General features: G+C 41.7%; 1 protein-coding gene and 1 pseudogene across 1 annotated transcript in view; one reads left to right on the top strand and one right to left on the bottom strand.

The window, feature by feature from the left end:
• The window catches only part of LOC124989187 (inhibitor of nuclear factor kappa-B kinase subunit alpha-like), a 36,171-nt pseudogene extending 29,036 nt beyond the window's left edge, over nucleotides 1-7,135 (top strand).
• A 6,505-nt stretch (nucleotides 7,136-13,640) lies between these two features.
• The window catches only part of Rnf146 (ring finger protein 146), a 108,863-nt gene continuing 107,100 nt past the window's right edge, over nucleotides 13,641-15,403 (bottom strand). The window contains exon 4 of the transcript XR_007109485.1: nucleotides 13,641-13,700. The gene's annotated coding sequence lies outside the window, so the exon portion shown is untranslated. The remainder of the gene's footprint in view (nucleotides 13,701-15,403) is intronic.

Here is a 15,403-nt window from a genome sequence, read left to right on the forward strand (position 1 = left end):
CAGAAAAAGAAACTAATTCAGATGAGGAACTATCAGAACGGGAACTATCAGGAGAGGAACTGGAAAAAAGAGTACAAAGATTAAGACTAGATGAAAAGCCTCCTCTAGTGCCCGTGTTGCCTAGTGCACCTCCCATAAATAGGGAACCCCCTCATGAAGCGTCCGGTTTTGGATTACGCTCAGAATGGAGTCATCTTGGATCTGTAGCGTATCCTGTTTTTGAGGATGCTCAAAATCAAAGATTCCACCAACCCTTAGACTTCAAAATAGTGAAACAGTTAAAAGAAGCAGTTAGCACATATGGTCCTCAGTCAGCTTTTACTATAGCCTTAGTAGATACCTTGACATCATTAAACTTAGTGCCCCAGGACTGGACTAATCTTGCTAGGGCCGCTCTGTCTGGGGGACAGTACCTTATGTGGAAAACATCATGGCAAGAAATATCTACGGATACCGCCCACCGAAATGCGGCAGCGGGGAATCCCCAAGTCGATAGGGACATGCTTATGGGCGTAGGACCTTATGAAACCCTTCAGGCACAGCTTAATTATCATCCAGCAGTCTATGCGCAAATTGCCGTGGCTGCAACCAAGGCCTGGAAAACATTACAAGGAGCAGGAGATTTGCAGGGCCAGTTGTCAAAGGTAACTCAAGGGAGTAGTGAGCCCTACGCGGACTTCGTCGATAGGCTAATTCAGACAGCATCACGCATCTTCGGAGATGCAGAGCAAGCCATGCCCCTAGTAAAACAATTGGCTTACGAACAAGCCAACAAATGGTGTAGGGAGGCCATAAGACCATGGAGAAACAAAGACTTGTCCACCTACTTAAAAGTGTGTAGAGATGTAAATGCTACTTCGGCGCAGAGCAGTGCCTTTGTAGCAGCCATAGACAGACAAACCACCTTGTTGTCTGCCGCACTTGCACAAGCCCAGGGGAGGTTCCCTTCAAGAACTAATAAAGAGTCTTTAGGATCATGTTTTGTGTGTGGACAGATGGGACAGCTAAAAGCCACTTGTCCAAACAAAAGGCCACCCTTTGCCCAAGGTGGGAACATCTATACAAAGAATAACTTGGGAACCGGACCCGGGCTATGTCCAAGATGCAGAAGAGGAAGTCATTGGAATAGTGCCTGTCAGTCTATTAGAGATAGGGAGGATAATTTCCTAGGGTTGAATCCTAAACTTCAAAAAAACGGGAGACAGGGCACTCCCGGGGGCCCGCAACAAATATACGGGGTAATTCAACAAGTTCCCCGACGGTGGTATCCTCCCACAGAGAAGGGGAGCGCAGGGCCACCTCAGGAAGTGCCGGATTGGACATCTGTGCCACCTCCAGACTCATACTAACCCCAGATATGGGGGTGCAGATGATTGATACTGATTGGCATGAAAAAATCCCACAGAACAGTGTAGGACTATTACTAGGTAGAGGTTCCTCAACACTAAAAGGACTTATAGTACACCCAGGGGTTATTGATCCTGATTTCACTGGACAAATAAAAGCCTTGGTCTCTTCACCAAAAGGAATTACGGTCATCTCTCCAGGGGATCGCATTGCACAAATGCTTATATTACCCAGTCGACATTCTTTGTGGCCCAGTAAAAATACAAATAAAAGACAAGGAGGTTTTGGATCAACAGGAACCACTTTAATAAACCTTACTATGGATATGGGACAGAGGCCCCTCCTAAAATTAAAAGTGGGAAATATGGAATTTACAGGTTTATTAGATACGGGAGCAGACAAAAGTATTACTAGTGCAATGGTCTGGCCAAAGCACTGGCCATTGATCACAGCAGCTCAGAGCTTGAGAGGCTTAGAAGTAGCAGAAAGCCCCAATCAAAGTGCTTCCTCATTATCGTGGAAAGATACAGAGGGACACACAGGAATATTTCAGCCATATGTCTGTAATGTTCCTATTAGTCTATGGGGACGAGACGTCCTGCAGCAAATGGATATGAAACTCACCACTGATCAGACTTACCAAGGGACTCCTGTAAGAAATATGTTACAAAATATGAACTATGATGATAAAAAAGGATTAGGAAGACATAGTCAAGGATCTACCCAACCACTGCCTTTACTTCCACCAAAAAATGATTCTCATGGATTGGGTTTTTCCTAGGGGCCACTGATAAACCATCAATCCCTATAATATGGAAAGATGATAAGCCTCGCTGGATTCCACAGTGGCCCCTAACAAAAGAGAAGCTAGAGGCAGCTCATAAGTTAGTACAAGAGCAGGTACAAGCAGGTCATTTACAACATTCTACTTCTCCTTGGAATACTCCAATATTCTTAACAAAGAAAAAATCAGGAAAATGGAGGTTATTACATGATTTAAGAGCCATAAACGAACAAATGTACCCTATGGGACCCATCCAATGCGGACTCCCTCTTGTCACTGCGCTACCAAAAAATTGGCCTACTATTATTCTGGATTTAAAAGATTGCTTTTTCTCTATACCCTTACACAAAAATGATTGTTGGAGATTTGTCTTTACTTTGCCCTCTCTTAATCACACTCAGCCTGATCAGAGATTCGAATGGACCGTGTTGCCTCAAGGTATGGCTAACAGTCCTACTATATGTCAAATATACGTAGATAAAGCGTTAACAACTACTAGACAAAAGTTTAAGAGATTGTTGATTTATCATTATATGGATGACATACTTATTTGCCATCCAGAAAAAGAAGTTTTGTTAGAAGCATTACAATTTATAACTCAAGCATTAGAAAAAAGAGGACTAACGATAGCCCCTGAAAAATTACAATTAGAGGAGATCCAAGAATATCTGGGTACAAGGCTCACTGCTACTACAGTCAGACCATCAAGGTTGACCATCAGGACAGATCAATTGAATACCTTGAACGATTTTCAGAAACTCTTAGGTGACATTAACTGGATCAGATCCTATTTAAAATTATCCACAGGGGAATTAAAACCTTTATTCGATATATTAAAAGGTAATCCTGACTTGAATTCCCCTAGGAAACTTACTCCCGAAGCACGGATATCCTTACAGCTAGTAGAGAATAGACGTCAGCAGTGTTACGTTGATCGTTGTGATCCTACTCAACCATTAAGTCTAATCATAATCTCAGAAAAACATACCCCTTTTGGCATAGTTTGGCAAGGAGGACCTCTGCAAAGTATAAATCTCCCTAGCTCTCCAGCTAAAACATTACAATCATATCCCCAAGCTATTGCTCAGGTAATATTCGAGGGAATAGAATCTTGCATTATTGTTTTTGGAATCCATCCGTCCATTATTATAACTCCTTATTCCACTCAGCAAATTAAATGGCTAATTAATAATGATGATGATTGGTCAGTATTATATTGTTCCACCTCAGCTCAGTTCGATAACCATTATCCCCAACATCCCTGGATTCAATTCTGTAAAAATACTCCCATAGTTTTTCTAAAAGTGCCTAGTGTCCAGCCTCTTAAAGACTGTGTAACCATTTTTACTGATGGCTCCAAAAATGGAGTAGGTGCAGTACTTATCAGTAAACAACTTCACACCATAATAGTTCCACCCAACTCCGCACAGGTTACTGAACTTGCAGCTGTAATATTAGCCTTTAAATTAGCAGATAATCAGCCATTCAATCTTCTATCTGATAGCTTATATATCGTCAACGCTTTACAGGTTCTTGAAACGGTACCCCATATTTCTTCCATGTCCACGGTAGCTTCTTATTTTACCACGCTACAAAACCTTATCCTACAGTGTAAACATCTATTCTATGTAGGACATATTAGAGCTCATTCTAATTTACCAGGACCTTTGGCCAATGCTAATGACTTGGTAGATATGGCCACCAAATCAATTTTTGTTTTTTCCATAGAGGAACAAGCAAAACTCTTTCATGAAAAATTCCATGTAAATTCCACTACTTTGAGCAGAAAATTTCCTGTATCTAAATGTATGGCTCGACAAATAGTAAAAAATTGTCAACATTGTGCTCCTTTAATCCCAGTACAATCCTTTGGAGTTAACCCCAGGGGACTGCTGCCTGGTCATATTTGGCAGATGGATGTAACCCATATTTCTGAATTTGGTACTGTTAAGTATGTACATGTGTCAGTAGACACTGCTTCAGGGGTCATTATGGCTTCCACTCATTCTGGAGAAAAGGTAAAAGATGTCATTCAACACTGCCTACAAGCATTTGCTGGCTGGGGCATACCTAAAGTTATTAAAACAGATAATGGTCCTGTTTATACTTCCAAAAGCTTCCGGTTGTTTTTACAAACATTTAACATCCAATCAGTTACTGGCATCCCCTATAATCCTCAGGGACAGGGCATTGTGGAAAGAGCACATCTTACTTTAAAAAATTGTCTAAATAAACAAAAAGGGGGAATAGGAGCCTCCTACAAGTCTCCTAAATATAAACTTAATTTAGTTCTTTTCATTCTAAATTTCTTAACTCTGGATAGGGACGGCCACTCTGCAGCTGATCGACATTATAATCCCCATGATACTCCTCAAGTATGGGCAAAATGGAAAGATATCCTGACAGGTTGTTGGAAAGGACCGGATCCAGTCCTTCGTTGGGTCCGAGGGTCTGTTTGTATTTTCCCACAGGATCAACAGACTCCAGTCTGGATTCCAGAAAGGCTAATCAGAGTTTTACAGCATGCAAGTGATGCTGCTCCTCCTCGCAATGGCGAGCCTGAGCCTTCCTCCAATAACAAAAACTCAGACGGAAAGGCAAACCCGGAACCTATGGGCCATTGTTAGCCTGGCCATATTTTTTACTTCTAACTAACACATTTTTTATCCTTCCTTTTCTTGTTTTTCACCAATTCCTCTACAAGCCTGTCAATTCTACTGATGATTTTTCAGGTCGTGCTGCTTTTGGTGACAAGGATATCTCTAGTCTTTCTTTGCTATAACAGGAGGAATTTTTGCACTTTACCGTTGGAATCATACTACAAATCAGACCCAGAGTGGAGCAACTCGTTCTGCTGACCCTAGCTGTAATATTGCTTTTCCTCCCACGTCAGCTTGTGTATTTCCTCCCTTTTATGTTTCTACCAACTAACATTTCTAATAACACCTCTTAACTGTTCACTAACCTATGTGCTATCTCTCACAGTGCTGGAATGGTTCTTTTGCCACCCGTGCAATTTGAATGCACTTTCTATCTTCCTACCAGTCCTAGTTTCTGTTGCAGATATAGAATTGCCAGTGCTATTATCAAGAAACAGAAGAGGCTTTGACATTGCAACAGCCGTGATCATTGCCATCACAGTCCTTACAGTAGCAGCATTGACACAACCATAACAACGATCATTTCGGCCGAAAAATTACAGCTGCAGCCTTACAGACCATAGAGACTCTATCAGAAAGTGGACTTACTATAAGAACAAGTGGATACCTTGCAGGAACTTTTGGGACTGGGATGCGTTTATTCCCTGAGAGCTGTTTGTGTTGCCCGTATTGTAACTCTACTGGGATGTATATTGTTTCTGTATTTAATATGGCTACATGGTTTTTTCTTCTGTTTATAGATTTATCAAACAGCGGGCAGGCTTAGGAGCTATGGTAGTACTCCCTCTGCCTTGGCCTCCTTCTCTTCATTCGTTTTGGCATGCTCTACGAGCTAGCCAATAGAGAGATCAGATTATCTTTTCATCAGGCCATGACCGCCCTAAAGGCCGACAGCCCCCCATTAGTATGGCTCTTGATGCTGGACCGGTAGTCAAAAGACGGGTAATGAAGGAGGTGGCTGTGTACCAACCTAAGACAGGAGCTGCAGCATGCTCTGCAGGCTCTGATGACGGGTAAGGACATATGCTGACCACTCAGCCTAAGACATACATGGTTCCGAGCCTTAGTTTAATAATAAAAGAAGGGGGATAGTCGGGGTTCCCGGGACCCCCAGCCTTGAGCACGGTCAAGATGGCGCCTGGCGCTGAGCCAAAAGCGGCCAGCTATACAGTAAACAAACCAGCGAATTCCAATGATTGGCTAGTTAACGATGTGTATTAGAGCATGCCCCCCTCGTGTACCTATTCTATGCCTGCAGCTGTCCGCGCGTTTACCTCATGTGCTCTCCCCTGATTGGTTGAAGTGTATATAAACTTGGTGGGTGGGGGGAGTAAGGGGCTGCTGAAGCGGAAGCTGGGAGTAAGAAGAAGCTGAGAGAAGAAGAAGCTGAGAGTAGGAGAAGAAGCGAGGAAGAAGAGTGCGAGCTGAGGACGTGAGCCGAGCGGGAGAAGCGGAGCGGCCGAAGCAGGTGTGAGCCGAGCGGGAGGAGCGGAGCGACCGGAGCAGGCAAGAGTTAAGCAGAGGGGAAAGAGAGTGAGAGAAAGAAAAGAGAGAAAGGGATTAGAAAAGAGGGAAAGAAAGGAAGACTGTGCACAATAAACTTCCAAAGCTTCAGACGTTTTGTCGTGTCCTCTCTCTGCGGCCAGAGGGGAACGCGATTAATTCACTATGCTGAGGTTGGTGTCATTGGATACCTTGAGGATCAGATTATGTCTTTGCACACTGAAATCATGGAGCTACAGAAAAGTCCATATGGAAGACGTCAGGGAGACTTGATGGAATCTCTGAACAATGTGCAATTGATCTATAAAAGCCATTAAAGCACAGACCTACAGATCACTCCTACAGTGATAGCACCAGAGATGGAGAAGATCATTGTATATACTGTGCAGAGTCAAGACCGTGTTCTCAAGGAGCTGTTTGTTCATCTGAGTAAATTTTGGTCTGTAAGCAGAAGATTATTGAGCTACTCCCAAAGTGGAAGTGGCCCTCAGTAACATCAAAGAAGCTGACAATACTGTCATGTTTATGCAGGGGAAAAGGCAGAAAGAAATATGGCATCTCCTTAAAATTGCCTGTACACAGAGTTCTGCCCGGTCCCTGGTTGGATCCAGTCTAGAAGGTGCAATAAACCCTCAGGCATCAGCATGGCTGCTGACTGTAGCAGAACTTGAACAACCTCTGTCGCGGTGTGGTAACTCCTCAAATGGGGAGACTTTGACACAAATGATAGAAGAAAATTTGAACTGGCCTTGGCCATTTAAGCACTATTATTTGTGAAGTAAAATGAGGAAACAGGGCAGTAGTATGATGAACTCTTGATTGGAGTTGGCTAACAGAATGATTTGCCATTTGTTCACTGTCCTCCAAGCTATGGAAGTCGTTTGCTGTACATTGGAAATTGTTTTTCCTCCAGGAAACCATTCTTCACACACCAAACAGCGGAAGCAACGACTGTGATAGGAAACTACCAAGATTTTACAAGCATGCTATACTGATTTTTGAATAAAGTTAAGTTACAAATGGGATGTTGTTTTTAAAAAAAGTCACTGGACACATTTAAATATGTTTAATAATATAGTTACTTTGGAGCATCATTGGGCTTCTCCGAACCTGGTAAAAACATGACTTATTTAACTGACACTAATACCTTCTAAAGTTTTAATTTTAGGTGTAAGACCATAGAAAAGAAAACCTCACTTAACTATGCATTTTAAGTAAAAGTGTCTACCTATGTTTCTGTGGAAGAAACTGCTCGCAAGTAAAATTGTACTTCTTGAAGAATAAGCCCTACCTCCTTGTGTTGCACTCATTAAGTGCTCTTCCGGGCATAAGGAGTTGGCTCAATTTCACCTTTAATTTTACTACACATTTGTGTTCCCTTCTTACAGAAGGGATTGTTCATCTGTGCCTTTCATACCAGTTGAATCATAAAAACATGTTGTGTGCTATGAGTATATGTCTTTAAGATGTACATTTAATAATATCAAAGAGATACCTGTTAATTTATAATGTATTGAAAACTTATGTTTTTTCATTTGTAAAAAGGGTTGTTTACAACCATCTTGTCATATAGGTTTATAAAGTCTACCATTCCCTTATCTGTAATTGTAATTTCAAAATCCAAAAAGTTCTGGAAAACAGAGTTTTTGTAAGTTTGGTGACAAAAATTTGCTTACAAATCTAATCTGAACTGATACTGAATCTATTTATCCCATAAGTGTGAATATTCATGTATTTTGCTGCATATATGTCGGGGTACTGCGGACCCCCAGCCTTCGATGCGGCCAAGATGGCGCCTGGCAATGTGCCAAGGAAGTGCTGAGAGCAAAAACCAGGTACCTCCAGCAGACTAATTCTCTGTGCAACAAGTGGCGTTATTGAGGAAGTTAATGTGATTGGCCATGGGTCCTCGTGGACACTGCATGCTTGCTATATGCACACTATATGCTCCATTACTGTCCATGCTTCCCCTCGTGATCTATAAGCTGATTGGTTGTTGTATGTAATGTAAGGCGCTTGCAAGAGCGGCCGCCGCCGCGGCCGCCAGAAGTAGCAGATAGCAGAAAATAAAGAACTTACTCCGATCCGGTTTCGTGTTTCTCTGCGGGGAGGGAGAGCGGATAAATGGTGCCGAACAAGCCCGGGAACGAGTTAAGATATAAGGGTAAGTTCACATAAGTTCTCAAATCAAGACAAATTAGTCCGAGAGTACAAAAGGTGAGACGTCTCGACGATCGCGGAGCCGCGACAATTCATAAGACGATCGCGGAGCCGCGACAATTCATAACAAAAGGATCCCCGTGGGAGGGACGAGTGAAGTGGCCAAATACAGACTTATACAGTGGTACCAAACTGTGTATGTGTGTGCGTGCGTGAGCGTGTGTGTGTGCGTGCGCGCGCTTGTCTTTTGTTTGTGTGTTTAAACTAGCTCGTAGTGCTGTAAGATTTAATCATGGGAATGGAACTGTCTAAGATTAGAATGCAGCAGCCTCTTAGAGAACTCTTAAAAAATCACGGAACACCATTGAAGGCAAACACGGCCTTGAAGTTTCTTGATACTGTAGAGAAAGTCTCTCCGTGGTTTTTAGACGAAGGGTTACTAAATCTTCCTCAGTGGGAAGCAGCTAGGAGAGGATTTGCGCGATGCGGAGAGACGAGAGCCATTGCCAATGGGAACACTGGCCATATGGTCGCTTATTAAATCTTGTTTGATGCAGCAAGGTAAATCAAAAAACCCTTTTAGGGATTTAAAGGGGCCTTTAGAAGAAGGAAGTCAGATCTTAGAAGAAATTAAAGAGGAACGATCATGTTCTCAGAATTCAGAAAGAGAAAATTATACGGAAAGAGAAAGTTCCGAAGAGGAACTTACTGGGGAAGAACTTGAAGAAGCTATGGGAAAGTTAAGCGTGCAACCTGAGCGCCCTCTAGCGCCTAGACTGCTTCAGTACACCTGTTGCCCCAGTGCACCACCTATGGAGTTTAAGAAAAAGGAAAACCACAGCAGACACCGAGGGTGGGCCTCCTTACAGAATGCTACATATCCAGTATTTGAGGATGCCCAGAATCAAAGGTTTCATCAGCTGTTAGATTTTAAAATTGTTAAACAGCTAAAAGAAGCAGTGAGCACTTATGGGCCTCAATCGGCTTTTACAGTCTCACTGGTAGAGACCATGATGTCCTTAAATATGCTACCTTTGGATTGGACTAATCTAGCTAGAGCAACCTTGTCAGGGGGACAGTATCTTATGTGGAAAACAGCTTGGCAGGAAATTTCAATGGACACTGCAAGACGCAATGCAACTTCAGGGAATCCGCAGGTAGACAGAGACATGTTGATGGGAACAGGGCCTTATGAGGGAGTCCAGGCACAGATTAATTATCATCCTGCAGTGTATGCTCAAATTGCTGTGGCTGCTATTAAAGCATGGAAACCCTACAAGGGTCAGGAGATTTACAAGGACAGTTGTCAAAAGTTACCCAGGGAAGTAATGAGCCCTATGCAGACTTCGTTGATAGATTAATTCAAACAGCTTCTAGAATTTTTGGAGATGCTGATCAAGCAATGCCATTAATAAAACAGTTAGCCTATGAACAAGCCAATAAATGGTGCAAAGATGCCATCAGGCCATGGAGAAATAAAGACTTGTCTACTTATTTAAGAGTCTGCAAAGACATTAATGAGGCCTCTGGAAATAGTGCTGCATTTATTGCGGCACTCGACAGACAAACCTCTGTTCTTGCCACAGCATTAGCACAAAGAGGAGGGGGTAAAAAAGGGGGACCTCCTGGTTCCTGCTTCATATGTGGACAAATGGGACACTTGAGAGCATGTTGCCCTTCCAGGAACAATGGCCAAGGAAAGGGGCCCAGGTTATGTCCTCAGTGTAAAAGAGGAAATCATTGGCTTAGTGAATGTTATTCCGTTAGGGACAAAGAAGGGAATCCTTTACCAACTAACCCCAAGCTACAAAAAAACGGGGTGAGGGGCCCCGCCCCGGGGCCACAACAAATATACGGGGTGATTCAACAAGTGCCACGACAGTGGTATCCTCCAACTGAAAAGGGAATGAAGCTCAGGAAAGAAGAGCCACCTCAGGAAGTGCAGGATTGGACATCTGTGCCACCTCCAGACTCGTATTAACCCCTGATATGGGTGTACAAATGATAGACACAGATTGGGAGGGAAATATTCCGGCAAATTCAGTAGGATTGCTTCTAGGCAGAAGTTCTTCTACCTTAAGAGGTCTTATAATCCACCCAGGAGTAATTGATCCTGATTTTCAAGGACAAGTTAAGGCTATGGTTTCTTCACCCAAAGGAATCACAGTCATTTCTCCAGGAGATAGGATAGCACAAATGTTAATTTTACCTAGTCAGCATTCCTTGTGGCCTAGTAAGAAGACAATAAGGGGAACTAACGGATTTGGGTCTACAGGAGGACCCTGGGCTAATTTTACTATGGACCTCCAAGATAGGCCCATAATGCAGTTAATAGTGGGACATAAACCTTTTATAGGATTACTGGACACAGGAGCTGATAAAAGTATAATAAGTGAGGCAGTTTGGCCTAAAGGTTGGCCTGTAGTTACAGCTAATCAAAATTTACAAGGTTTGGGTGTGGCTCAATCACCTAACCAGAGTGCTGCTTCGCTGTCCTGGAGGGATAATGAGGGCCATTCAGGGATTTTTCAACCATATATCTGTAAAATACCTATTTCCTTATGGGGGAGAGATGTCTTAACTCAAATGAATGCTAAATTAACAACAAATATTAATTCTAAACCTGTAACACATATGATGAAAAAGATGCAATATACAGAAAATCAAGGGTTAGGTCGAGAACAACAGGGATCACTACAACCCTTGCCCTTACCTCCTCCAAAAAATGATTTCAGAGGGCTGGGTTTTATGTAGGGGCCACTGTTATTACACCAATTCCAATAGTTTGGAAAAATGATGAGCCACAATGGATTCAACAGTGCCCCTTACTACAGTAAAGTTAGAAGCGGCTCATAAATTAGTACAAGAACAAGTACAGGCAGGACATTTACAACCTTCTACTTCTCCCTGGAATACTCCTATCTTTGTCATTAAGAAAAAGTCTGGAAGTGGAGACTATTACATGATTTAAGGGCCATTAATGCACAGATGTTCCCTATGGGTCCTATACAACGGGGATTGCCTTTAGTTACAGCTTTACCTAAAAATTGGCCCACTGTTATTTTAGATTTAAAAGATTGTTTTTTCTCAATCCCATTACATAGAAGGGATTGTTGGCGGTTTGCTTTTACCTTACCTTCTCTCAATCATGCACAGCCTGACCAAAGATTTGAGTGGACTGTGCTGCCTCAAGGCATGACTAATAGTCCCACGTTATGCCAAATATATGTAGATAAAGCCTTAAAACCTACAAGAGACAATTTTCCAGATTTGTTGATTTATCATTATATGGATGATATCCTTATCTGCCACAAAAACAGACAATTCTTGGAAAAGGCTTTACAATTTTTAATTTCCACTCTACAACAATATGGCTTAAACATCTCTCCAGAAAAGCTACAAATGGGAGAAACTCAAGAATATCTAGGTACTAAGCTTACAGCTACTATGGTAAAGCCTTTAAAATTAACCATTAGAACCGATAAGCTTAAAAATCTAAATGATTTTCAAAAACTCCTTGGAGATATAAATTGGATTAGGCCATATTTAAAGATTACCACAGGAGAGCTGAAACCTCTATTTAATATACTTAAAGGAGACCCTAATCTCCATTCCCCGAGAGTCCTTACTTCGGAAGCACAAAAGGTTCTCACGTTGGTAGAACAGAGATTGCAATCAGATCATACAGAAAGATGTGATCCATCCCAACCTCTAATGTTGATTATTATCCCAGAACAACATAGCCCATATGGAATTCTATGGCAAGGAGGACCTTTACAGAGTATCAATCTCCCAGCATCGCCCACAAAACAGTTACAAACATATCCTAAGGCAATAGCTCAGTTGATATATAAAGGGTTAGAGGCCTGTATTACCATATTTGGAAGTCACCCTAAGGTCATTATTATTCCCTATACTAAACTACAAATGCAGTGGTTGATTCAGCATGATGATGATTGGGCTGTTTATATTGCTCAACCACAGCAACATTTGATAATCATTATCCTAAACATCCATGGATACAGTTTTGTAAAAATACTCCAATTATATTTCCAAAAATTACAAAGACGCAGCCTTTGCGTCATTGCCAAACAATATTTACTGATGGATCTAAAATGGAGTGGGAGCAGTAATAGTTGGAGATAAAACTGAAACCATCATTCTCCCTTCCTCGTCTGCCCAAGTAGTGGAGCTTGCTGCAGTAGTCTTAGCTTTTAATATCATGAAGGATCAACCTTTTAATCTGTTATCTGACAGTTATTATATAGTACAATCAATACCTTGTTTAGAAACTGTGCCTTATATTCCCGATGGATCCACAGTTGCTCCTTACTTTCGAACCTTGCGTGCCCTAATTTTAGACCGCAAATACCCCTTTTATGTAGGACATATTAGAGCTCATTCTGGCCTACCAGGACCTACTTGCCAAAGCAAATGCTAAGGCTGATAAAGCCACAAAAACCATCCTTGCTTTTACACTATTTGAACAAGCTAAGATGTTTCATTCACAATTTCATGTTAATTCTACTACTCTTAGAAGAAAGTTTAATATTTCTAAAGATGTTGCTAGACAAATTGTTAAAACATGTCAACATTGTGCCACCCTATTGCCAGTACAGTCTGTTGGAGTAAATCCCAGAGGACTGTTACCTAATCATATTTGGCAAATGGATGTTACTCATTTTTCAGAATTTGGAAATCTCAAGTATATTCATGTTTCAGTAGACACCGCTTCAGGGGTAATCATGGCCTCAGCTCACACTGGTGAAAAGGTTAAAGATGTTATACAACATTGTTTACAAACATTTGCAGCCTGGGGCGTTCCAAAAATCATCAAAACTGATAATGGGCCAGCTTACACATCCAAAAGTTTTCTTCTATTCACAAAAAATTTTGGTATACAGCTCATCACAGGAATTCCTTATAATCCTCAAGGACAAGGAATAGTGGAACACACTCATTTAACATTAAAAAATTGTTTAATAAAACAAAAAGGGGGAATAGGTGCTGACTTTAGAGCAACTAAAGACAAACTAAATTTAGTACTTTTATTTTAAATTTTTTAAATGTGGACAAAAATGGAAGCACGGCTGCAGAGAGACATGCTAATCCCACAAGTACTCAAATGTGGGTAAAGTGGAAAGATATTCTCACAGGTACATGGAAAGGTCCAGATCCAGTTCTTCGGTGGGTCCGAGGGTCTGTTTGTGTCTTCCCACAGGATCAGCAAACACCAATTTGGATACCTGAAAGGTTGACCAGACTGGTGCATCAAAGTAACGATGAAGAACATCGTGCTTATAAGCGCCCTGCTAATGATGATGTTGACACTGGTGAAGACACGAGAATTATGGGCGATAGTTAAAGCCTGGCCATATCCTTTACCGTTAACTAATACTTCCTCTTTACTTCCTCCGTTGTTCACCACCAAGATGGCTACAGGATTACCCACTACGTCTTTTGATCCAGATACTCATCTATATAATTTTTCCACTTTCTCCCTCCCTGGAACCTTGTGCTTTGATATACCTGAGGATAATGCTTTTAGTAGTAATGACTTTAACCCTTGTATTGTTCTCCAAAAGCAGGTACAGGGTTTCTTTACATCCAGGGATTCTCCTGATGCTCTACCCCAACGCTACGGTTCACTTGGTGTTACTTTGTTAATGGTACACACATAACCATATCAGATGGAAAATAGGGAAGGGGCAGCCACCTTGATTACAGGACTTATACCTCACAAATTACCACTTCCCACTAATGGATTTAAAACTCCCAGACTTTTTCCTCCATGTAATCCAAAATTTTCCACACTTCCTACCTGGACAGGTTGTCAAAATGCTGAGCAAGCAGCCCCAGTTCAACATGGATTTTTCTTCACACCAAATTTTACTTCTCAGCGTACCACTGATGACTTTATGATTATGACGGCAAATTTGGCGGAAGGCGCACTAATCCTTTTGATAACTGGTTGCTATTTACCTCGACTTCAGGATATACTAACTTACAACCTTTTTTTGCTCTTAAAGGAGGATCTTTCAGACAATGCGAATGGAATTCTAGGAAGTGGACTGGAATTAACAAGAGTGGAGCCAAGACTACTACTAATTGTACTCAAAATCTTTCATTCTTGTCCACCCCAGTCTGTGTGTTCCCTCCTTTTATGTTTTTACTAACTAACACTAATAGCACAAACCTTAATTGCTCTCAATCTAGATGCTACCTTTCTCAATGTTGGAATGCTGCCAATTTCTCCCGAGCGGTCATCATGCGAATCCCTACTTTTCTGCCTATGCCAGTTTCTGTTACAGATGATGAATTGCCAGTATTGCTTTCCAGAAATAAGAGGGATTTTGGAATCACCGTAGCAGTCATTACCACCGTAGTTGCATCAGCAACAGCAGCCGCTGCAGCAGCTGTAGCCTTGACGACATCAGTACAGTCAGCAACTAAGCTTAATGATGTGGTCCAGCAGACAGCTACTGCTCTGTCTACTCAACAAACAGTGGATCAACACCTAAAAGCAGGACTACTTTTGGTGAACCAGCGTGTGGACTTACTTCAAGAACAGATGGACCTTTTACAGGAACTGTTAAACGTGGGGTGTATTTATCATCTGCCGGACTGTGCGTTACACCTGTAGCTTATCATAATTTTAGTTATGCAGCAAATTTGTCTAAAATCATATCTACTCAACTACGTGCCAATTGGTCTTATAAATTTGATAATCTTACTGCCATTCTTAGATCACAAATTGTTAGCCTTAATTCTACTAGAGTTAATATAGCCCCTATGTCTGAAATGCAAAATTGGTTATCCTCTTCTTTCAGTTTTGTAAAGCAATGGGCAGGAATGGGAGCATTGTGTATGTTAATGATATTGCAATTATCTTCCTCACATGCTTTTATCATGCGTATACGCCAAGTTCATGCCAGAGATCGCATCATTT

Source organism: Sciurus carolinensis, chromosome 7, assembly GCF_902686445.1.
Source record: "Sciurus carolinensis chromosome 7, mSciCar1.2, whole genome shotgun sequence".
In the NCBI taxonomy this organism is placed as follows: domain Eukaryota; kingdom Metazoa; phylum Chordata; class Mammalia; order Rodentia; family Sciuridae; genus Sciurus; species Sciurus carolinensis.